A 25,475-nucleotide genomic window follows, 5' to 3' on the forward strand; every position below is an offset into this window, starting at 1 on the left:
GGGCAGGAGGGATGCCCACTTCCTTCTGTCCCTGAATCCCCATCCGCCCATAGACCAGCAGAAGGGATGCCCACTCCCTTCTGCCACCACCCCAATACCCTGTGAACAAGACCCCCCAACACCCCTCAAGGCTGCAAGCCCTACACTCCCAACTCTATCCCCACCCCAATGCCCCCAACCCTCCAATCCCTGGTACCTTGTATTTGAAACTCCGGCCAGAGGGAGACTCGCATCCTCCAACTATCAGGCTCACCACTCCAAAATGGCAGGCCTTCCCCCTTATCGGTGCATTCTGGGATGCAACACGAAGGAGCCTCAGTCTCTGATTGGCTCAGATGCCTAAGGCCAACCAGAGACTTATGCCTCCATCCCTGCATTTTGGAATGTAGTGGGAGTGGCCTAACACTCCCCGGTGCATCCTGGGATGCAGTGGGAGTGACCTAATACTCCAGCTGGCCCAGGAGGGAGGGTCCTTAGGCATCTGAGCCAATTACAGTCTTATGGACTTCTCTTTTAGGAAGCTAGCCAAACCTTTTTTAAATAGTGCTAAGTTAACTGTCCAGGTTAGCCCTGGATAGCTGATTTAAAAAGCCAGGAGCCTCTACTGGCCATTTAAATTGTTTTAAATATCAGTCCCTGTGTGTATGCGCTTTGCCTTGCCTTCGCCAGTCTCGTGCTCTTTCATAGTAAACCATCTGCTTTACACACTGCAATTGCAAAATACATCATGTCAGCTTCCTTCTTCTAACACCCAGACTGAATCAGCAATTCTAATCCCTCTCCATCTTTGTCTGAGCCTTGAGTGTTCTATCATTTGCTTTATCTCTGTCTAAGCTTGATGATTATTTTCAATTTTCATCTCTGTATAACTCTCCTAGCTTGCAGTTAACAAGCCAATCAATCCCTCTAAACTCCAGGAAAGAAACGAACATAAAATCATGATGCTTTCTGTTTTCAGTTTCTTGCTAACATCAACTATGTAATTTGGAAGCATCAAGGCTGGAACAGACTTGTTCTCTGCTTGTTAAAAAGTGTTGACATAATTGGCCATAACTTCAGCTTCGTTATTCTCTCTCTGTTTTCCCTTGACTCGTAGACCATTGTTCTTCAACCTTTTTACACCTATGGACCAGCGGAAATAAAAGAATTATTTCGTGGACTGGCAATCTACTAAGACTGAAATAAAAAATTTAAAAAACATCTCCGCCTCGTCCCCGCGAGTTCGGTCCCGCAAACCATCTGATTCTTGAACATATTTTATTAAAGTATAAAAAGAAACAATATTCTGTATAATTGTCATTTTATAAATACAAATAATACAGAGCAATGATCAACAAAACCCATGTCTCCCCTCCCCTTCACATATATCCCCTCTATTATCAAGAAAACTGAATAAGCCAAATTATTATAGAATAGTACACAGAAATATCATGCTAACAGAATACCACACTAGGCACACATGACAGGAATAGTGTTAGGGGAGTACAACTAGGGCAATTGCCCACTGGTCAGAGAGAGCCCCCAGTTATATCAAACACCAGCTCTAGCAGGATACATATTTCAAATCTGATTTATTCTAATCACAAGATAGAAATAAAATTATTATGTCTACCTTTTGTCATCTCTAGTTTCTGCTTTCATCGTCTTTTCACTCTCTTCCATCTAGCGTCTGCCCTCTGTCTCTTCAATCCAGCATCTCCCCTTTCCATATGGTATTTGCCTTCTTTCCATGCCCCTTTCCCCTTTCCATCCAGCCTGTGCCCCCTCTCTCCTTTTTCTCTCTCCTACACCAGATTTAACATCTTTGTCCCTCTCTCCTTATTTCTCATCTGACCCCCTTCCCAATATAAATCTCTCTCTACTTTCTCATTCCTCTGTTTCTCTACTTTCCCTCATCTTATCTCTCCATTCCATCCTAACTCCTTCCCCTCCTCTAATCTCCCTGCCAGCTGTTTCCTTCCTCCACTGTCCAGCAGTATCCCTTCCCCTCCATCCTCCCCTGACCAGGAGTACCCCTTCTCCCTTCCCTCCTCCCCTTATCCAATAGTAACTCTCTTCCCTTCCCTTTCCCTCCTCCCCTGTCCAGCAGTACCCCCTTCTCCTTTCTCTCCCCTCCTTCCTCTCCATCAAATGTTTCCTCTCTTTAGCCTAGCGGCAGCTCTGTGTGCTTTTAACTTCAGCACACAGCTGCCCGTAAGCAGCAATTTAGCCGCAGTTTCATGAGTCAGCCTCATGGCCTTTGGAAGGCCAGCCCACATCACATCATCGAAATGGGCCGGCCTAACAAAGGCCTCGAAGCTGCCTCATGAAACTGCGGCTAAACTACTGCTTAAGGGCAGCTGTGTACCGAAGTTAAAAGCACACAGAGTTGCCGTTGCTAGTCTGGAGGTGCAGAGACATACGCGTCAGGAGGCAGAAGACCCGGCAATCGCAGGAGGCAGCAGTCTCGGCATATGCGACAGCATCAGGAAGTTGGAAGTCAGATGACGCCGGCACCACAGCCTCTCTTCCTGCCTAGTGTGCAGTTTGTGAAGACCCGAATCCTTCACGGACTGGCAAGAAATTTTTGCAGACTGGCACCGGTTCGCGGACCGGCGGTTGAAGAACACTGTCATAGACTATAATGATGCAAAAACAAAAATGCATATGCACAACTTTTGACTCAAACCAAAAGTATTCTCATTCATTGCATTTTATCTTTCGTTTTCAAGCAAATGTACATCTTTACCAAGAATGATGGATAATTTTATGACCCAAAACAACATAGGTGTGGGTCCCTCTAAGATCCCTAACTGGAGATCAGAGGGTCCTGCATGACCCAGTGCAGTTTTGATGATGGCAGAGATACAAACAAACATCGATATGGTCTCTGATTATTTTATTTGAGACAGAAAAGTAGACATTATGATGCAGTCTACTTTGCATGTAATTTAGGATCTTCTGGGATTCAATAGATGTTCAATTTAATATGTTCTTCTGGGATTCAATATGTTTCTGTGAAAAATAAATATATAAATATAGTTTGTGTCTAAATCATTCACTAAACGTATGTAAAAAAACTCTCATAAAGAGTACTTACTGAGTTGCTTATCTCTTTTCACCAGCGTATATATATTTATTTTTCACAGAAACATATTGGATGGTGAAAGTTCATATGCCCTGAAGAAATGGTTTTTACCGTGAAACGTCGGCTTTTACTTATATATCACGTTGATTCCTTATCATATAGAGACTATAGCTGTTTCGTCCTGCACTAACTGTAACATTTGCACAACCCCTTTGGAAGTTTTTTAAGCCAATGATGTGGGTGGAGGAGGTTTGAGCTTTCAGCTCTACCTAAAAAGAAAACCTGAGGCTTTTTTCTTCCGGGGGTTAGTGCTCTCAGTTTACAGAGTGGAGTTTGTATTACGCTAAAATAATATTTATTACCTACTCGCACCACATTAATTATTATGGAAAAGAAGACTAAATCCAGTTATGTAAGTAACTGATAGCGTGAAAAAGAGGTGGAGACAATTTAACTTGATATTAGAAAAGTTGCCAACTTGACTGAATCCAATGTAATAATTTTATTTGCCTTAGATGAAGAAAATGCACTACCTGTTTAATAAAACAAGCCTAATCAAATAAGATTAGAGCAAGAAGCATTTATGTTATAGACGAGCTACACAGAAAAAAAGTAGAGATGTCCGACAAAATAATGTAGTTTATTGATTCTAGGACTTGACATGATCATGCTTCGGTCACCTGGCCAGTCTTAGGAGTCTTGGCTTTTTCCAACAATCAGTATGTGGACAAATATGTCACCAATAAAAATGTCAATAAATTCTCTGTCTGAAGTTTAAAAAAATGCAAAAACACAGTCAGCCATAAATAATGAGGAAAGCAACTGCTTGACCTGAGATCTGTTACATGGAACATTCCTATTTGTGGTAACTCCTGCTATACAGACGCAGCTCTTTGTATAGATTTCAGGTTTTTGTACTGAAAGCAAGGACTCCTCTAAGTTACTGGCTACTGTAAGAGGTTCCTGTTCAACCAACCCCTAATTCTGTAATCTTGATGTCACCAGCCAGACTCTGAATAGATTGAACAGCTCTTTAATAAATGAAGCAAAACAACTTACAATCAGATGGTGGTTCAATACAGTTCAAGCCTGTTACATTTCTTCTCACTCCACCAGCATATCAGGGCTACCCTGGGAGTGTCCACCCTGTGGAGATGACACCGTTCTCCAGACTTAAAAATAACCTAAGCTGTGCTAGATCAGGAGTCTCAAAGTCCCTCCTTGAGGGCCGCAATCCAGTCGGGTTTTCAGGATTTCCCCAATGAATATGCATGAGATCTATGTGCATGCACTGCTTTCAATGCATATTCATTGGGGATATCCTGAAAACCCAAATGGATTGCGGCCCTCAAGGAGGGACTTTGAGATCCCTGTGCTAGATGGTTAGAATTGAAGGGGTGAAAAAAACCTGGTGGGAGAACAACACCATACTCAGGCTCTCATCCAGACAATGTGCTAGGTACTTATAACCTGGATTGGCCACTGTTGGAAGCAGGATACTGAGCTAGATGAAGTAGGGTTACCATATCGCTCCAGAAAAAAAGAGGACGGATTGAAACTGAAAACCTAACTATTTGACAACTTTCTTGCAGCTTAGAATCTCTCCACTCTGATCCTGATGGTGCAGCAACATGGCAAACTCGTTGCAACTTAGAGTCTCTGCCCTCTCATCCTGGCAGTGCAGCAATTCACCACAGTACAATTTAGCTGGCAGCTTCCTGCATCAATGTAAATGGGAGCCCGAGACCCCTGTGTCGATGGGGGGAATGTAACATGGAGCTGGTAGAGCCCTTGTATCGCCCATTGGTTGGGGTTTATTAGGTTAGTTGGGCAGGGTAGTGGATTAATCGGGTGAGGATTGGGTGGTGGGCCTATCATTTTTAGGTAGTTTAGAATGATTGGTGTGAGGCAGGGAAGGGCGCGGGGGTGAAGCCTTAAAGCTGGGAGTTTGGAGGCTCCTTCTGGGGTCCTCCAGGGCTATTTGCAGCGCATCGGCGGTCTTTCTTGTGGCGGGAGAAACAGCATGGCAGCACGTGAGGAAGAGGTTGCGGCGGAAGCAGACAATGAGGGCCGGTGACTTGTTAGTAGAAGACCCTGACGAGCAGGTGGGTTCTGGCAGTGTAGGAGGACGAGGCAGGCCTGAGCGGCGATCCAAATCTGAGGCACGGTCTGCCCTCGCAATCGCTGGCTCGGTGTGGGGTGTGCAGGGGGCAGTCTTCAGATTTGGCAGTGGGGCCGGGAGTAATGGCGTGGAGAGGGAAAAGTAAGTCAGGCAGGAAAGGTTCTGCCCATTTTGTAGGCTGCAGCTGAAGCGCTTTATGTGCTGTGTGTGGGAGGGAAGGGCTTGCTGGTGAGGCAGTGCAGGTTCCTGCTGGCCCTAGTGAGACTGCTGTGAGGAGGGAAGAGTGTGTGGGATTTCCTTCCTCAGCAGGGGTTCCTGATAGTGAGGAGAGGTTTCAGGCCCCCTTAGTTAGGGAGGGAAGCGGGGCAGCTGGTGGTGGGTTAGAAAGGGTTCACCACCAGCCCCCTATGTGTGGGGGGCCGGGACCCTGGTATTCAGGTTACCCGGGTCAGTGGGGGGGCTCAGTGGAATCCACCCCCCTGGTGGGCTGGGCCACCTGGATGGAGACCGGGTTCATCTATCCCCACTTGGGGGGGTTGGCCCCAGGATGGGCAGGTGGTCCTGTTCCTAGCAGGAGTTGCGGGTCGGGTTGGAGGACACCTAGGGGAGGTTTCCCCAGTCCTGCTCCTGACTCTGGTTTGTTTTCCCAGGGTCCATCAATGGCACCAGAGCGACCATGCAGCATGGCTGGGATGGTGTGGGGACCTTCTTCCAGTGATGTTGGCAGCACTTCAGAGTGGCAGTGGAATGGAAGAGCGGTGGAGACGATAGCGAGGGATATCATGGCAGCGGTGGTAGTTGCTGGTTGTGGCGCTACTGGTTCCACGTCGGATATGGTGGCTGCTGGTGGTGGCGCCACTGATTCAGCGCAGAGGTTGACATTGGATGCAGGGATTGCTGCGGATGGCATCGCTGCTGCAGGGGAGGGTGTTGCTGGACTTTCAACTTCGGGTAATGTGGCACCTGCTATGGTTGCTGGGGGGAAGAAGTCTAGGAGGTGGGGGAGGGATAGGCATAGGCGGCGGCGGGAGTCATCATCATCAGGGTCTTCCTAGTCCTCTTCTTCCTAATCTTCTTCTGCAGCTGCGCACGGTGGGGACGGTGGTCCCTCGTCAGGTGGTAGTGTAGTGCAGCAGGGGGTGGACCAGGGTGCGCCTGCATTAGTAGCATTGATGGAAGTTTGGGGGAAGGTTCCGTGTGACCTGCAGCAGAAAATTCAGTGATGCTCCTGCTTAGACATTTTTCAGCTCATGGAGGGCAGAGCACACCAGCGCAGCCAGAAATAGACAAAATGTGTGGTGAGTGAGAAAAAGCCATTGACAGTGGCGAGACCCATCCTTAATTGGATGCATTCCTTTATGCTTCTGGCGAGTGTCTGGGAGTGTGCTCATCCGAGGGACTATGGCTTGTTATTGGCCTACGCGGACTCTGTGCTCGATGTATGGGCGTGGTTGAATTACAATAAGGCGTTTAGGAACAAAATGGAGAACACGCATATGTCATGGGACACACAGGATGTCAACCTGTGGCTCATCCATATGTCCTCCAAGTCCTTGAGTGTTCCCAGGGTGGGAGGGCTCCACAGGGGAGTGCGGGCGGTGGAGGGGTGGTGACAGGAGTCGGGGTGAGTACTGATCTTTGTTGGAGGTTCAACAAATCAAGCGGTTCCTTCTCAGACTGTCGGTTCTGGCACACGTGTTCACAGTGTGGACAGCCCCATTCTGAAAGTGCTCCAAGAGACCGGCAGAGGGGCCTTCAGGAGCCAGGAAATAAGAGAAGGCCCGGTGGGCTGCCCACGCCGGTGCGGGTGGGCGCGCTGCAGCCATGGCTGTGACTCTATGGGAACGTTTGCACGGCGGGTCTGTTGGAGCCTTTTAGGCAGGGGGTGGGGGCGGGGACAGGAGTCAGGGTGAGCACTGATCTTTGTTGGAAGTTCATGGCTTTATGCCCAGTTTTGAGATACCTTTTCAGGGGGATTTCCGCTGCTGAGGTTCAAAACGTATCTTCAGTTTCTCACTTGATTGTCATAGTTCGCCGTAAGTTAGGAGAAGAACTGCGGTTGGGGCAGATTGTGGCTCCATTTTGAGAGCAGCCATTCCTAAGAAGGAGCCGGGTAAGTTTTGTCTGATTCACAATTTGTCGAGGCTGTTAGGGGCCTCGGTGAATGAGGGTATACCGCAGGGCCTGTGTTCGGTGTGGTATTTGTCAGTGGATTGTGTGTTGCGGCTTATTCTTAGGGCTGGCCATGGTACATTGTTGGTGAAGGTCAATATTGAGTCGGCTTTTCAGTTGTTGCCCATTCATCCTCAATCTTATCCATTACTGGGTTTCTGCTTGAAGGCTCATATTTTTATGATCGCTGTTTACTTATGGGCTGATCTACCTTGGGCACGTATTTTGAGATGTTCAGTTTCTTTCTGCGCTTGGTCGCGGTATGGCGGACAGGTCTGGATTTGGTGGTGCACCCCTTGATGACTTCTTGTTCATTGTCACTGGGGGTACAGATGAGTGTGGGTGGCTGAAGGAGGCCTTTGAGGAGATGGTGGGGGAGTTTGGGATTCCCTTGGCACAGGAGAAGTCAAGAGGGTCTGGTTACTTCCCTTGTTGTCATCACGTAAAACTACATTACAGGTGGTCCAGTCCCTGTTAGGCTCCTTTAATTTTGTACGTAGGGTTTTGGCCATGAGTCGCACTTTTTCTCACCGGTTGGCTGCAGCCACAGCAGGTGTGCGCGAGAAACTGCATTTTTTTTTGTGGCTTTCTGCAGGAGTGAGGGCGGATCTACATATGTGGAGGTGTTTCTTGCGCGATTTTAATGGCATATTACCAATGCAGGCTCCGGAGGTCTAACTGTGACCTGGAACTCTTCTTGGATGCTGCGGGGGGTGTGGGCTTCAGCCTTTACTGTAAGAACATAAGAACATAAGAAGTTGCCTCCGCTGAGGCAGACCATAGGTCCATCCTGCTCAGCGGTCCGCACCCGCGGCGGCCCATCAGGCCCATTGCCTGAGCAATGGTCTATACCTATCTATACCCCCCAATCCCTTTTTCTTCTAGGAATCTATCCAAACCTTCTTTGAAACCATTTAATGTTTTCTTGTCTACATCAGCCTCTGGAAGCGCGTTCCATGTATCCACCACCCTCTGAGTGAAAAAGAACTTCCTAGCGTTTGTTCTAAACCTGTCCCCTTTCAATTTCTCCGAGTGCCCCCTTGTACTTGTGGCGCCCCTTAATTTGAAAAATCTGCCCCTGTCTATTTTTTCTATGCCCTTCAGGATCTTGAAGGTTTCTATCATGTCTCCTCTAAGTCTTCGCTTCTCCAGGGAGAAAAGTCCCAACTGCTTCAATCTGTCGGTATATGGGAGATTTTCCATTCCCTTTATCAGTTTGGTTGCTCTTCTTTGTACTCCCTCAAGTACCGCCATGTCTTGCTTGGTACGCAGAGCGGTGGCCTGAGGCTTGGGTACAGCAGGGTGTCATGTGGAATATCACTTTCTTGGAGTTGTTCCCGTTAGTTGTTGCATGTGAGCTTTGGTCTGAGGTCTTGTGGGATAGGAAGGTGGTGTTCTGGTGCGACAAAGTTGGAGGGGGTGGAAGTGGTCAACAGGCAGGCGGCTCATTTTTTAGTAGTGAACGTGTTGATGAGGGAATTGGTTTTGCGCTGCTTGCGTCTCAATTTGTTTATCAGGGCGCTTCATGTGCCAGGACTACAGAATAAGTGTTATGTACAGCAAAGCTTTTATACTGTTAATATATCAACTGTTTTCACAGTAAACAGTATTTCAAACCTCAGTCACTGTACCTTTTAATTTTTTCTTAGGTCTTCAGAAGTGCCATTATTAGCCAAGTGTTTTCAATGGCTAAAATACTGTTTGGCACTGGCCTCCTCATTAGACCCATTTTTAATTTTTATAAAGTGCTTCTGTGATTTGCGCTAATATCTTAAATAAATAAAAAGTCTGTCAACTTATCTTTTGTTCTTAAATTTTTCTTTGTCACTAGTATCAGGAAGGGACCTGTCATTCCGACATGTTTTGCCCGAAGGCTGTATCAAGAAAAAGTCCCCTACAATTAAAAAAAAAAAAAAAAAAAAAAATGCAATTCATTGAAAGTTCAGCTCAGTAAAAAAACATCGGCTTAGTAAAAAAAAACATTCATGTTGTTATAGACTGCAGAATGGCATAACTGATGCTTTATCTCGTTTTAATTTTTCACAGTTTCGACGCCTGACACTGGAGGCAGAGGAGGACGGTTCAGTGATGCCAGAGCATTTGTGGAACCTGGCCGGGAAGGAGTTTGGGAGATGCTCTGTCTGTCGGCAGCTCCCGCCACACGGTCCCATTACTCTGCGGGTTTTAGGGTTGTAGCTGCATTTTTGTTAGGCAGGGGCTGTCCCTGGGAAGGGAGGATGTGGCCGAGTCCTTCCTTGAGGACTTCGCGCTGGACTCTTATAGGGCCCGGGTCTCGCGGGGAGTGGTGCAAGGGTACTTGGCGAGATTCACCTTTTTATGTCGTGCCTTGGGCTGGGACTGTCCTGTTTCCAGTTTTGTGGTGCGGCACCTGCTGCATGCAATGGGACCAAGGAGGCCGGATCCTAGATTGCCCATTTGGCATGACCTGCTTGTTCAGTTGTTGTTGGTGCTGCCTGAGGTGGTTAGTTCTCCTTATGAGGCCTGTTTGTTCCCCTTATGAGGCCTGTTTGTTCCTTACAGCCTTCTCCTGTGCTTTTTTTGGGAGCTCTGAGAGTGGGTGAGCTGTTGGTTAGCACTGCTGACAGAGCCAGGGGACAGAGGTTGTTAGTGCACAATGTGTGGGTTAGCGAGCAGGCAGTACAGATTTGTGTGGTCAGCTCTAAGACGGATCAGGGGGATCGGGGGTCAGTGGGTAGTGCTCCACCGAGTTGTCAGTTGTATCTCCTGCTCCGTAGAGCAGCTGGGAGCTTATTTGGAGCAGTGTGGTAAGGTTTGCCCCATTCTGTTTGTACATGCTGACGTGGCTCCTCTGTCTCGGTTTCAATTTCTGGCCGTTCTGCGGCTGGTCTTGGCGAGATGCAGGGAGGATCCAGGTTGCTATGGTATGCACTCCTTTCGGGTAGGTGCCACCACAAGTGCCAGTGTGGCCGGCATGCCAGAGGCCAGCATTCAACAGCTGAGGCATTGGGATGGTTTCAGGACTCAAGGATCTCCCATATGAAGAACGTCTGAACAGGCTGCACTTATATTCTCTAGAAGAGCGCAGAGAAAGGGGGGACATGATAGAAACATTCAAATACGTCACGGGCCGCATTGAGGTCGAGGAAGAAATCTTTTATCCTATGGGTCCCACGGCGACAAGAGGGCACCCGCTAAAGCTCAGGGGGGGAAGATTTCATGGGGACACCAGGAAATACTTCTTCACCGAAAGGGTAATTGATCAATGGAATGATCTTCCACGTCAGGTAGTTGAGGCCAGTACCACGCTCGACTTCAAGGGACAATGGGACCGTCTGGTGGGGTCGCTCCAGAGGAATGCTTAAAAAAATGGATTCTCGAGGAGGGAGGGTTCTTGAGTGGGCAGACTTGTTGGGCCGCCAGCCCTTTTCTGCCGTTACACTCTATGTTTCTATGTTTCTATGGGTGTCGGGTGCTTTCCAGAGTTATATTAGGCCAAGCGGTTTGGGCTCAGTGGCAGGTAGGGGGAGGGTGGATTGGGGCCTGGAAGCTTGGGGGGGGGGGCATTCATTTCCTGTTGTGGTAAGTTTTGCTTTGCCTTTCAGATGCCAGACAGTGTGGTTATTCAATCTGGGTCATTGGGCATTCCTTTATTCATTGGGCTGGTGAGAGAATTGCAATCCACCCGGGGGGACCGTCATCTCGGGCTTGGCCATTGCGGAGTGCGTGTGTCCTGGTGGGGTCAGCGCGGCATGTGGTGGCATCAACTTCTGCCTTCGTTGGTAAACTTGCGGTCCCGCCCTCGACATCCAGATGTCCTCTTGATTCATTTGGGGGCAATAACTTGGATGCCTTGATAGGGAAGCAGCTCGTCAATTGGATCAATGATGACCTCTGGGTGGTTTTTGCTTGCTTCCCTGGGACTTGTGTGGTCTGGTATGATATTATTCCCTGCCCCTGGTGTCTGGCGTACCGCCGTTGGACCAGGAGGCTGGCAAAATTCAATCGGCAGGTGGAGAAGTGGGTTGAATCTCAGAGGGGCGGGCAGATTTTGCACAACTGGGTAGATGTGGCTTACGAGGGTCTTTATCATAGAGACCGGGTTCATCTATCCAAGATTGGTTGAGATCTCCTTTTGGATGATTTTGCCATGTGCTGTGAGAAGGTACTTGGGTTGGTGGGGTAGTCGTAGCTTTGTTTATTGGGGGTTACAGGCCTGTGGCGGATCTCCCGAGCTACTGGGTCATGGGGCTCATCAGGTGATGAATGGTGGGCCAGCGGGGAGCCATGCCTGGTGGGTCAGGTGACCCGGATAAAAGGGGCACGAGGGACATGCCACACCTCTGACCCTTACTGTGGTGGCGGGGTCAAGGGCACTGAAACTATGTATTTTTTGATAGCTTGGGAGGAGCTCTTTTGGTTTTGATGTTAACTGAAGTTAAGATATGTTTTATGGATTAATAAACTGAGCTGCGGCTAATTTTTACCATCATAAAGATTGTAGTGTGTTTGTGGTAAATGTGGGTGGGGGAAGGTTATGATGGTAAGGGGGGGGTGAGTAAATAGGCGGACAGCAGGGACTATCCAGATCCCGCTGTTACCTTCCTTTGTAATACATTGTATATTTCCCTCTGATACAGTGTTACCTTTCTTCACTGAGTTGTAAATGTTTCCCCATGCTGCTACATGGGCCTCTTAATCTGTACATTGCCTTGAACCTGTTCTGGAAAAGTGCGATCAGATTACATTAGCCATCCGGGTTTTACTTTCATTGCTTTTAGTGGAAGTAAAACCCAGATGTCTCAATCCATCCTCTTTTTTTCTGGAGCCATATGGTAACCCTCAGATGGAGCATTGGTCAGACCTAGTATGACTAAGGTTACCATATGGCTCCAGAAAAAAAGAGGATGGATTGTGGAATTAAAACCCAGATCTATTGTGGAAGTAAAACCCGGATGTCTAAGCCTGTCCTCCTTTTTCTGGAGCCATATGCTAACTCTAAGTATGGCTATTGTTATGTGCTTATATAAAAGAGATGAAGACTGTGTTTTGTGGAAAATAAAATAGTCATTGCATCGGTTTTTAAGATTTTTGATCAATGTCTATATCGGGAGGGAAGGGGTGCAACCACAGTTGGGCCACAACCCATTTGTGTTTTCAAGATTTCCACAGTGAATATGTATAACATCTATTTGCATACCATGGAAGCAGTGCATGCAAATCAATCCCATGCATAACCTTCCCCCACCCAGCTGGCTTATGACACCAATCCCCATATTTAAGCAATTTGAATTCTTTCGGTTTGTCTACAGCGAGTAAAAGAAAAATTGGTCCAGTTTAGTCCACAAGGGCCATGAACAAAGGAGGGTTTGGTTGATTTTTGGGTTTATATTTTTTTTTAGGATATACCTAATGAATATGTATAAGATATTTTTTTATACAATGGAAGTAGTGTCCAATGCAATGCAATGTTTATTTGTATACCACAAACAGTGGCGTACCTAGGGGAGGCGGGGGGGGGGGGGCCGGTCCGCCCCAGGTGCACGCCCCAAGGGGGTGCACAGGAGAGAGCTGGACGGGGGACCCGCGGAGTTAAATACATCTCGAGCCACGAGGCTCATCTTCTGTTCCTTCCTGCCCTGCCGCTCACATATAGCCGATGGGAAGTCTTCCCCGATGTCAGCGCTGATGTCGGAGGGAGGGCTTAAGCAAAGAAGAAAGGAGAATTTTTGGTCATAGGGAGGGAGTGACGTACAGATAGTGGCATACCAAGGTGGGGGGAGGTGGGGGGGAGGTGGGGGGGAGGTCCGCCCCGGGTTTACGTCCCAAGTTCAAGTTCAAGTTCAAGTTCAAGTTTATTTGTTCTTAATGAATTGCCTATTTAAAATTGCTAGGCGATGTACAATCATAAAAAATATACAAATAAAATATTGGTGCTGACATATAAAATAACTAATGTTTTGGGCTAAAACTTAACAAACAAAATATATACATATAAAATAATTTTGTTCTGAGTTAAAACTTACAAGAATTGTGAGGGTAAATGCGGAAATAGTTACAATGTTTAGATAGAAGAGAAGGAAAAACATATAAGGGAAAGACGAAAAGGAGGGGTAATTTTAGCTGCTTAAATAAAAAACGCAGAGTAATGTGCTAGGAATCATAAGCATCTTTAAAGAGAAATGGGGGTACACAGCTGGCCACCCTCCAGTGTTCTCCCTAGGCCGGCAAACTGCGGCTCTTTAGCCACTTGAGTGCCACCGCCGCCATCAGGAACAGGCCGGCGCCGAGTTGTCCCTGCTTTTCCCTGTGGGGCCGACCAATTCTCGCCACCCGCGTCAATTCTGACGTCGGAGAGGACGTTCTGGGCCAGCCAATCGCTGCCTGGCTGGCCTAGAACGTCCTCTCCGACGTTAGAATTGACGTCGGGTGGCGAGAGTTGGTCGGCCCCGCGGGGAAGAGAAGCAGGGCGAACTCGGCACCAGCCTGTTCTCAATGGCGGCAGTGGCAGTCTATTCCCCAGTGGCGGTAGCAGCATTTTCCCAATGGTGGTGGCTTAGGGGAGGGCAGGGAGAAAGAAAGAAAGGGGGGGACAAGGAGCCAGAAAGAAAGAAAGGGGGCAGGGTGAAACAAAGAAAAATGGGGCATGGAGAGAGAGAGAAAGACAGACATACAGAACGAAAGGGGGTATGGAGAGAGAAAGAAAGAAGGGGGCATGGTGAAACAAAGAAAGAAATGGGGCACGGAGAGAGAGAGAAAAACAGACATACAGAAAGAAAGGGGGTATGGACAAAGAGAAAAAGAAAGAAGGGGCAGGGTGAAACAAAGAAAAAGTTTGGGGAGGGAATGAGGTCTGGAGGAGAGGAAGCATACAGGAGGCTGAAAGAAGGGAAGAAATATTGGATGCACAGTCAGAAGAATAAAGTGCAACCAGAGACTCATGAAATTACCAAAGGTAGGAAAAATGATTTTATTTTCAATTTAGTGATCAAAATGTGTCTGCTTTGAGAATTTATATATGCTGTCTATATTTTGCACTATGGCCCCCTTTTACTAAACCGCAATAGCGTTTTTTAGCGCAGTGAGCCTATGAGCATTGAGAGCAGTGTGGGGCATTCAGCGCAGCTCCCTGCACTAAAAACCGCTAACGCATTTTAGTAAAAAGGGAGGGGGAATATTTGTCTATTTTTGTATAGTTGTTACTGAGGTGACATTGCATAAAGTCATCTGCCTTGACCTCTTTGAAAACCCGCAGAATATAAATGATAATTAACATTTTCTCTGCTTACAGCGTGCTTTGTGTTTTTAAAATTTTATTGTTGGTAGATCATTTTGACTTGGCCACAAAGGTAAGGGGGAGGGAGGGAGGGGAGCTGCTGAAAGACATCTAGTAATCCTTGCAGGCTTGACTGTGCAGGGAATTATTTTTGTAAAATCATGTTTTGTTATGTGACTGGCATTATTTAGACTTTAATTTCTATGAATGAATAGAATGAAAATGATATAAATTACTTGCTTGTTTTTATGTGCGTGCGCTGAAGGAAAGTGGAGAGAGAGTTGGCTGAGGACGCTAAAGGAAAATGGGGAAGAGAGAGTGGGGAGAAGACGCTAATTTATAAATTGACAATTGTACAGAATATTGTTTCTTTTTATACTTTAATATAAACAATTCAAGGCTTGTGTGGATGAAATCAGGTGGTTTGCGGGGATGGGGACTGAGCTTACGGGGATTAGTCCAATAAAATGGTATTTTTTTATTTCTCATTATTTGTTTTATTTTTATTTGTTAATTTGTAAAGTGGTGATTGTTATGTATCAGTTTTTTCAAATTTACATCTACTGTCTTTATATTTTGCACTGTTTAGAGGACATGTGTTACTGTTGTTGTGGTGTTGCATTGTATCCAGGGTCTGGTTTCTTGGCGGTTCAGTTTAACTTTTGTCTACATATTTCTATTTTTAGTTTGTGATTATTCCATATTGGGCGAGGGTGTATCTCTGTTCTGTGTGTATGAAAAGAACATAGTTTTCAGTTGGCATTGACTACAGGATCAATTGATTGTGCGGGATCTGGCTTGTTTAGCTTTACAATGTATGTGTTGGTGTTCTAGTGCTCTTCAGTGTTTAAGATGCTGCCTTTTCCTAGGTACACTCTTGTTATGCGATATGTGGATTGTTACTAAAAATCATATTTTTCATATAGATTGGGGGGTGTCAAAAAATGATGGGCCCCGGGTGCCACATACCCTAGGTATGCCACTGACCGCAAATACCTCAAAAGAAATTCAAAGCAGTTAACAAAGACAATAATGAATACATTAAAAAACATTTTAGAAATTACAACTTTTTCAATAACATAATCCTTAAACAAATGAGTTTTCAAGGCCTTTCTAAAGCTCTTATAATCAATCATTGAACTAATATGATCTGGCAAAGTTCTCCAGAGTTTGATAGGCTAGAGTGGAAGTGAACATTTTTTTTATATTTTAACCCTCTTACTTCCGGAAATCAAAAGGGTGAGTATTGTCTCAGACCATATACCGTATTTTCACCCATATACTGTGCACCCATGTAAAACGCGCACACGGGTATAGCACGCGGGGAACACAAATTTATGTAAAAAAAAATTTAATATAGCGCGCACACGTGTATACCACGCATGCTAAAACCTCCTCCTGCCTACTCCGAACCGGCATCCTCCCCTCCCCCCCCCCCCCCCGCTCGCTTACCCGAGAGAGCATTTTTTTTTTTCATTCGAAACCGGCATTCCCCCTGCGAACCGGCATCCTCCTCCACCACTGGCGTCAAACCCCCCCCCCCCCCCCCGCAATCCTACATCCCCCCCCCAGCACCGCAAAACATCTCTTACCCGATTGGGCACCGGCACCAGCACCAATGCACAGGATGTGCCAGTGCCAGTGCCCAAAGATCCTCCCTCGGGTTGGGCTGGGCTGGGCTGGGCTAGGCGGTGTGGTGAGAAAGAGATCCTCCTTCTTCCTGCACCGGGCTGGACTAGGCTTTGAGCATTTGCGCATGCTCAAAGCCTTCGGCACTCGCTCTCTCTCTCACTTCCGGCTCACCACACAATTGTTTCCCACGTATTCACCTTTATAGGACCCCCAGAGACCCCTGAAGAAGACTTTTTGTCAAAACGCCGACCGTGTTGGGTCCTGTATCCCTAGCGGACTAGGTCCTTTAAGGCTCTTATGTGGATGATTTACTTTTATGTGGATGGAATTATTTTATGTGGATGATTTTAGTGTACCTTTGAAACTTTGATACTTTCTTTTTTTTTTTAATTTCTTTATTGATATTTTGAACTTGACAATGTATACATTTGAAAAATCGAAAAAAAAAAAACCAACTATATGAAAATACACTATTAACATCAGAAATATTACAATAAAAATTTTAAATCCCTTCTTAACCTATAACAGTAATGATATTATATTATACTCATCAATATTATAGAATATTATGAAATTTATACCTCTAAATAAATAATACACCCCCCCACCCCCCCACCCCCGGAACATCATCACTCTACAGAGTTTTTTTGGTTTTCTCTGGATTTTCTTCTCTGTGGATATTTTGGGGTCAATTCCTTTTGTTTTTTGCTTGTAACTAGTGTTTATCCCATTGCATTTGTTACCCCACCCATGCCCCACCTCTACCATGCCTGGATCCTGCCTCCCACTGATCCCAGTCCCACCACCTCACCTTTCACCATTTCCTTAGTCCTCCGTACCCTTTTGGCCCTCATAGATCCTCCACTGCATTTATCACCAAACAGGGCCTTTCATTCCATGTGGGTCTGGCCTCCTGGACCCCCATTATTTACCTGAGATGGCAGCAGTGGTCCTGACATACCAGCCCCTCCTCTCTCATTGCTCCAAAGCAGCAGTGGTCCTACCATTTTCATCTCTCCCTTTCCCCCTTTCACACCCTCTACCATCTCTCTCTGACCCTGTTTCACCCCTTTTGCCATCTTTCCCTTTCCTGTCCCTTCTGTCCTTCCCCAAGGCCATCTCTCTTTCTCCTGCCCCCTCCATCCTCCCTGAAGTCTCTCTCCCTATCCCCTACCATCTCTCCCTGTCCCCCTTGTAGCCCCTCTGTCCTTCTCATCCATCTGTCTTTGACCAGAGGGCCACCGTATGAGTGGACTGCTGGGCACGATGGACCACTGGTCTGACCCAGCAGCGGCAATTCTTATCTGTCTCTCTCTCTCGCTCTCTCTCTCTCCTTTCCTTACTTAAATCCAACATCTCTCCCTTCTCCCACTCCCTCCCCCGAATCCAGCACCTCCTGCCTCTGCAGAGCTCTCACAGCTCCTCCTCGTCCTCCTCTAGCCAGGCTTCAGCCATCAGCAGCTCATTGGAGACACAAGCAGGGCGGAAAGGTGGCCACAAGCCAGACCCCTGATCCTGCAGGAAATCAGCAGCACATCTGCACCCCCCCCTCATTTTCTCCCTCTACCATTTCCATCTCTCCCTTTCACACCCTCTACCATCTCTCTCTGACCCTGTTTCACTCCTTTTACCATCTTTCCTTTTCCTGTCCCCTCCATCGAGGGAGCGAGAATTTGCTTCTGGCCCTCTCTTCCGCTTCCCTTCCCAGCATATAATGCTTTCACCCTTCTCCCCACAATCAGTACTTTTCCCATTCTAAACTCCACCCCCCACCCCCACCCCCATCGCATCTACCTATAGTTTTCTATAAAGGTTGCCAGGCGGCAATAGCGATTCCCTGCCACTGGTCCCTGCGTCTTCTCGCCACTGTGGGCCGCCTCAGCGGACGCTTCCCTGCTCAGTGGTTACTTTCACACCCTCTGCCATCTCTCTCTGATCCTGTTTCATCTCTTTTGCCCTCTTTCCCTTTCCTGTCCCTGCGTCTTCTCTCCGCTGCAGCCCTGCTTCCCTGCTGGGCGGTTCTACTCTACTGCGCATGCGGTGGCAAGGAAGCATGGAGGCACGGAGTTTCAAGTGCGCATGCGCGCTACGGGTTTAATTATTATTGATTCCGTCACTTTTTTCAATCCAAATGTCAGAATCAATTTCCAAAATAACACAAAAGGAATTTTTTAAATCAATGAGAAATTGAGTCAAATTGCAATCCCAAGATCCTAATAACTGAATCCATTGTATAATCTAATTGGATATGCATTCTCTACAGATCACCCAAGAACATTTTGCTTCATTCAACACAAGCTTGTTACCTGCTGCTCATTAACTCCAAGGTGCACCCCCCCCCCCCTCTGGAGCCTCCTTTTTAAAAAGGTGCTTATATTTGACTTCCTCCTCTGTCTTTTGATGGGAAAGGCATGAGCAGATTTGTTTTTACCCATTCTCGACTCTTCAGCGCTCACATAACCCTCATGCCTCTCACACGTGAACTCTCCCTGGTAAGTCTGCTCTTCTCACCCTCACCCTCATCCTATGGCATTAGCTCTTAGGTAATTTTGGACCACCCTATCCAGTGGTGTAGCCAGGGAGGTTGGTGCCCGGGGCGATGGCAGCCAACATTGCCGCACCGTGTGCCCCTGAGCACTCCCCCACACTTCTTGACATGCTTGTCAGCGCAAGCAGCATCCTCCACTTGCTGCTCGTGCCAGCTTCGGCTCCCTTCTGACATCATGTCCTGGGACCACTTCTAGGAAGTGATGTCAGAAGGGAGCCGAGCCCAGCTTGAGGTGTGCTCTGGTGCAGAGAGGAGGGGCGGCGCAGGCACCCCCAGCAAAGATGCGCCAAGGGTTGTCCACCCTCCATACTACTCCACTGACCCCCCTCCATTGTCTAGCAAGCCTTTCAAATCTGATTAATCTCACTAATCTAGGCCTAGGAAACTCTCCCATATTTAGGATAAATCTCATTGTCCACTAAAGAGGCTCCTAGTGCTCACAGTGGCGGGACTAAGGTGTGCCAGACAATCGCGCGCATTCAAAGCTCAGGCAAATGCACGCAGGACGTCAGTGCGCCAGATTAAAAGTTAAATTTAAAGTGCTCCAATGGGGGTGTGGGGGTAACCCCCCCCCCATTTACTTAGAAGTGTTGGCACTGCCATTGGAGGGGAACCCCCCACACATTTAGAGAGGAAATTGTAATTTTTTTCCTTAAACAGGAAAAAATTACACTTTCCTCTGTAATGGGGGGGTTACCCCCAAACCCCCCCAACAGCAGCACCAACACTTCTAAGTAAACTGGGGGGGATCCCCACACACAAACCCTTGGAGCACTTTAAATTTAACTTTTAATCCGGTGCGCTGATGTCCTGCGCGCATATGTCTGAGCGCAATTTTCCCATGCGCTTTCATCTATGTACCAGTGCTCACTCCCTCCCTTCCTCCCCCATGACTCCTGTGTACATCCTCCTCCTATTACTGACTTTTCCCAATCTCTCTCTTCACCCCAAACCACCGAACCCCCTACTACCATACCACTCTTTTTTCTAAATTCACCATCTCACCCTCCCTTTTGTCCTCCACTGTCTTCTCAGCCCTAAAACTTCAACACTTTCACCCTCTCATCCAGCCATCCCCACTCTCATAAGAACATAAGAATTGTCATACTGGTCCATCGAGCCCAATATCCTGTTTCCAACAGTGACCAAGCCAGGTCCCAAATAGTGCTGCCTGATTCGCCAATTCAAATTGATTTACTGATTCACCTAGATGAATCGATTCAAATCAATTCACTTTTTTAAAAAATTGGACTCACCGATTCAGTGAGTCCTGGCCTCTTAAGTAGCAGCAGCAGTGGCTGTGACCTGCTTGGCAGATGCAGCCCAGTGAACAGGCTTCTTATGGCCTACCCACCAGGGCTTCCCTCTGCTGTGTCACTGATGATGTCACTGATGATGCAGCAGAGAGAAACCCTGGCGGGCAGGCCAAGAGAATCCTGTTCACCTCACTGCCTTTGCAAAGCTAGTCACCACCATTGCTGCTGCTATTGTAGGAGTCCCAAAGGGGGTGGGGGTTGATCAGGAGGTGCTGCACAGGGGAATAGGAGTGATGGAAAGTTGCTGCACAGGGCGATGGGAGGGAGGGATGAAAAGCTGCTACATGGGGAGGGGAGAGGAGAGAGGAAGAATTGGTGGAGATGGGATGGAGGAGAGGAAGGGAGAGATGCAACAGAGGTAGAAAGGGGTGAGCGGAAGATATCCTGCATATGGTGGAGGGTAAAGAGACATGCATGGAGAAGAGAGAGGGAGAAATGTTGGACATAGGGTAGAGATGGTTAAATGGTGCTCATGATAATGGAGGAGAGGAAGGAAAAGGTGCTCCATGGAGGGGAATAGAGAGGTTTGATACAGGGCACAAGGCAGGGAGAGAGAGAGATATGGTAGATAGTTGGAAAGAAACATAAATGTTGGATTTGGCAGTGGAAGGGACAGTATAGAGCATACCTAGGAATAAGCAGTAGATTTCTCCAAGCCATCTCAATAATGGCCTATGGACTTCTCTTCTAGTAAATTAGTCAAACCTTTTTTAAACTCCGCTAAGCTAGCTGATTTCACCACATTCTCCAGCAGCAAATTCCAGTTTAATTACATGTTGTGTGAAGAAATATTTTCTCTGGTTTATTTTAAATCTACTACTTAGTAGCTTCATCAAATGCCCTCTAGTCCTAGTATTTTTGGAGAGTGAACAAGTGATTCACATCTACCCTTTCCATTCCACTCATTATTTTATAGACCTGTGGTATTGCAAAAATTGTACCAGCACCTGTTGCGGCATGCGCAAACAGCTCCTTGTGCTGGAATACAATTCTACACTCCAAAGGAGCCTAAGATCCAGAACAACCATCAGAACTCCAGCAAACAATGTTATGCCAGTCAGTCTTAACTGTGGTTTATAGTTCTATTTCTATCAAAGAACCATCAGAAAGAAAAAAAAAGTTTATAGCCAAAGCAGGACATCAAAATGCCACTGGTTTTAAAGGCTTGCTTCTCTTAGCCATTGGTCCCTTGAAAAGAATAAGCCACACCCCATCTTCCAAAATTATTACCTCTACTTTATGGATTAAAAATCCAATTACTTTTTAAAGAATTTTTTTGACTGGCAAATAAAATCTAGCATCCAAAAATACCAAAAAATCTTTGTACTAAGTTCATAAGCTCTAAAAAATAAATAGCTTAAAAGCTGCCACCTGTGAACATAATAATAAGCGGTGATAATGCCCAGAAGTGGTGGCTGAAAGTCACACGCTTCTTGTATCTCATTCAAAACACATTGCACACGGGGGATGGGGGGAGAGTAGAACAGTTGCCTGTGGCCTCACCAAGGCTGGGGCGGACTGCTCAAATGGACCCTTTAAAATCTATAAATTGTAGTTAATAAATAAATTAACTGCTGGCTTGCATAAACCTGCAATTTCTGTGGTACTCTAATATTTGCAGAAGATGCAATAGGCTTAAAAAAAGTAAGCAATTAGCTTCAAACACATGCCTGGCAGCCAAAAGCATGAATTTCTTTGGATCACAGTTTAACCAAGGTCACAGAAAACACTAATTTGCTATTTTCTGCTCATTTTCATCCTTTCAGCATACACGGGAAGCATCATATCTTCTCTAAACTGAGTGGGAGTCCTCCACCTATAATCCTGCTGGTGAGAGAGAGGGGGGTGCTGTTTCACTAGCTTATTTTCAATACTGAGGACGAGCAAACTCTGCAGAACTCCACAGAACCTACCTGTCCCTACCAATTGAAAACGCAATATTGAATCCTCGCCCCTTCATGGTAACAATGCAGTTGGAGGACTCACACTCAGATAGGGAAATCCGGCCGGCTTTTCAAAACCCAGCACTTTGTTCCCTCTTGTTCTTTTATTTTTTGAAAGTTTGAAGAATCTGTCCCTCTCTACTCTCTCTATGCCCTTCAAGATCTTGTAAGTCTCTATCATATCCCCTCTAAGGCTCTTCTTCTCCAGGGAAAAGAGTCCCAGTTTCTCCAATCTTTCAGCGTATGAAAGATTTTCCATCCCTTTTATCAGACGTGTCGCCCTCCTCTGAACCCTCTCTAGTAACGCCATGTCTTTCTTAAGGTACGGCGACCAATATTGGACGCAGTACTCCAGATGCGGGCGCACCATCGCCCGATACAACGGCAGAATAACTTCTTTCGTTCTGGTAGTAATACCCTTCTTGATTATACCTAGCATTCTATTCGCTCTCTTAGCGGCCGCTGCGCACTGTGCCGTTGGCTTCATTGTCATGTCTACCATTACCCCCAAGTCCCTTTCTTGGGTACTCTCTTTCACTAACATCCCTCCCATCGTATAGTTGTACCTCGGATTTCTAGTTCCCACATGTAATACTTTACATTTCTCAACATTGAACTTCATCTGCCATCTCGTCGCCCTTGAACATTGCTAATCTGTTATATATCCGTATAGTAAAATTTGTACATTGTTCAATAAAACTGTTAACCTGTTTCTCAGCCTTGATCACAGAGGTCATTTTGGGGTTTTCATGGTGGGGATAAATGTAAACCTACCCCCTAATCCTTTTCTTCCCCAAGTGAAGTCACCAGGTGCCAACTGCTCAAGGGACCAATGGAGCCTGCCCCAGAAGGACTTCAGTCAGGTCAGCCCCTGGACTCATGGACATTCACAAAGGAGCATTGCATGAATCCTTTCTAAAATGATGCCCCAAATCTACATGTGGTCACTTCCATGCATAGATTTAGAGGTCAATGAGTTATTTAAAATGGGCCTGCACGTCTTTGTCATCATTTTCTCTGTTTCTGTATAGAGGCCATGTATAATAATAGTTTTTTTTAATCTTTCAAAACATAAGGAAAATCTATGAAGAAATTAAGGCTACTTACACATTCATTGAGTATATTCTGCATAATTACTATGAACGCTAAACAAGCACCACTGAAAATGAATGCTGTCTGCGGAGTAATTATGGCTTCCTCTTTAGCTTTTCATATTCATTGAAGTGTACTATAGAGGGAATTGTTTCATAAAAATTGAACGTGTTTGAGATGTAGTGCAATTTCTGGCTCTGCATGATGCATGGCTCTGCTCAAAGGCAGATATTTTTCCTTATAAATGATGCTTTTAGCAATATGTTTGATTAATGCATTCATTTGTAGTTGAAAACATGTTGCTGGATGATGAAAATACAGTTTGTTGCGCTTCTGAAATTGTTATAAGCTCATTCTGTTTTCTCAGCCAGTGAAAAACATTCTTCTCCACATTTCTTTCTTTCAGACATGAGGGTTTTGTGTCAATGGGACTCTAGAGCTTGAATGCTTATCTTCTTTTTATATCCTGACTCCCCTCCCCCAATCTATGACTACGCATGTTCTTTACTGAGCTCAGTGTAGGCAAGCACAATGGTTTCAGGCAAGCAGGTAGTTTCAAAATCAAACTTTCCAAAAACAACAATTAAATGTACTGCTAAGGAAGCATTCGCAGTGCTTTGCGCAGAGGAACGACTGTGGCAGGAAGGAGGAGGGGGCTGGTCAGAAGGTAAATACCCACTGGAGAGAGGCAGGTTCTTGAGGCACAGAATGGAGGGAGGGAGAGAGAAGGGCTTGTTGGGTCTCAGGAGGGAGAGGGGTGCGTTGGGACTTAGGAGGGAGGGAGAGGAGTGTGATGAGACTCCAAAGGTAGAACAGGATCCCAGTTTGTAAGTTCAAGTCCAACGTAAGTCGGATGTTTGTAAAACGGGGACTGCCTGTAAGTTAAGGAAAAAATGATTAGATGGTAATCCTATCTGGATTTTCATGATGAATTTCAAAGGCTTATATTTCAAGTGTCATTTCGGTCTCCTTGTAATAATATTGTGCCCAGCTAGAATGAATGTAGGGAACAAACATAGATTTTTTTTTAAACAAACAAAAAAGGCAGTTGGGCCACTAGATCCACCATGTGGCAAAACAAAGAAGTAGATGAAACAAGATCCAAATGAAAAAGTCTTTATTAAAAATACTCCCAGGAGCACAATAATGTCCCATACAATGGAGAAAGCGCATGAAAAACAGATGTCTACACTTTTAAAACCACACACATATTTATCATTCTTTTTAAATGCATTTTTAGCTGTATTAATTCCTTAGGGGAAGATTTGGGAGAGATTTTTCATTCCTGCAGGCAGTATTGATTGATCAGTGCAAAATTATCCTAAATCAAGCACGCTTGAAAATTAATCTCAAATCAGGACAAACAATATGATGGCATAATAAGTATAGCAAATGTTCTTCAGAAAGAATATGCTTGTTGCTTTATTAACTAGTTAGCCCTATCTTTGCTTCAGTTTTTTATATTAATAAATCATTATAATAATGGAACAGATGTAAACCAAGGTCTGACGCAAGCTGCATCTTTTTTTTATCACTGGTTTCACTCGAACGTATCATTAGCGAGCTCCCTTGTGAAGTAATTTTGCCCATGAAAACAGATATAAGGAGGAACATTTATCTTTGCTATACTCATACTTACTTTCTCATATGTATTAGAGAGCAAGGGAAATGGACTTGTATATTGCTTTTTTGTGCTTATACATTCAAAGCAGTTCACATATACGGTATACAAGTACTTATTTTGTACCCAGGGCAATGAAGGATAAGTGACTTCCCCAGGGTCACAAGGAGCAGCATTGGGATTTAAACCCACAACCTCAGGGTGCTCTACCACTAAGCCACTCCTCACCTATCCACAGTTCTTATGACTAGAGAATTACCGGTACCTTGATTAAGGTTCTTTGATCTACTAGGCAACAAATTTCCATAAAGAAAAAAAGAGACCTAGAATGCCAAATTTCCAACTAAGGGAAATGGAGTTCTTTAAACAGAATGTGATATCAGTAGTTCCACAACTAGGATAACTTATATCATACACTGCAACTTTCTGTATGTCAAATTAGGTATAACTTGTACTTAAAACCTTGTATCATAAGGACAACCATAGCAAATTGTAGCCGATAAATTGTATATTATCATTAGCCCCTAGCATGTATCAAGTTAGGATTAAAACTTGTACGGAAATTATGTATGTTAAACCTGAGCTCTTTGGGGACAACAGGCTAGAAAACTTATTAAATAAATAAATAGGAGTCAGGAAACTTATGACCAAAATCAGAAAGCTGTCAATAACATGGGGATAATGCACAGAAGGTTGATGAATAAAAG

Source organism: Geotrypetes seraphini, chromosome 1, assembly GCF_902459505.1.
Source record: "Geotrypetes seraphini chromosome 1, aGeoSer1.1, whole genome shotgun sequence".
Lineage (NCBI taxonomy): Eukaryota > Metazoa > Chordata > Amphibia > Gymnophiona > Dermophiidae > Geotrypetes > Geotrypetes seraphini.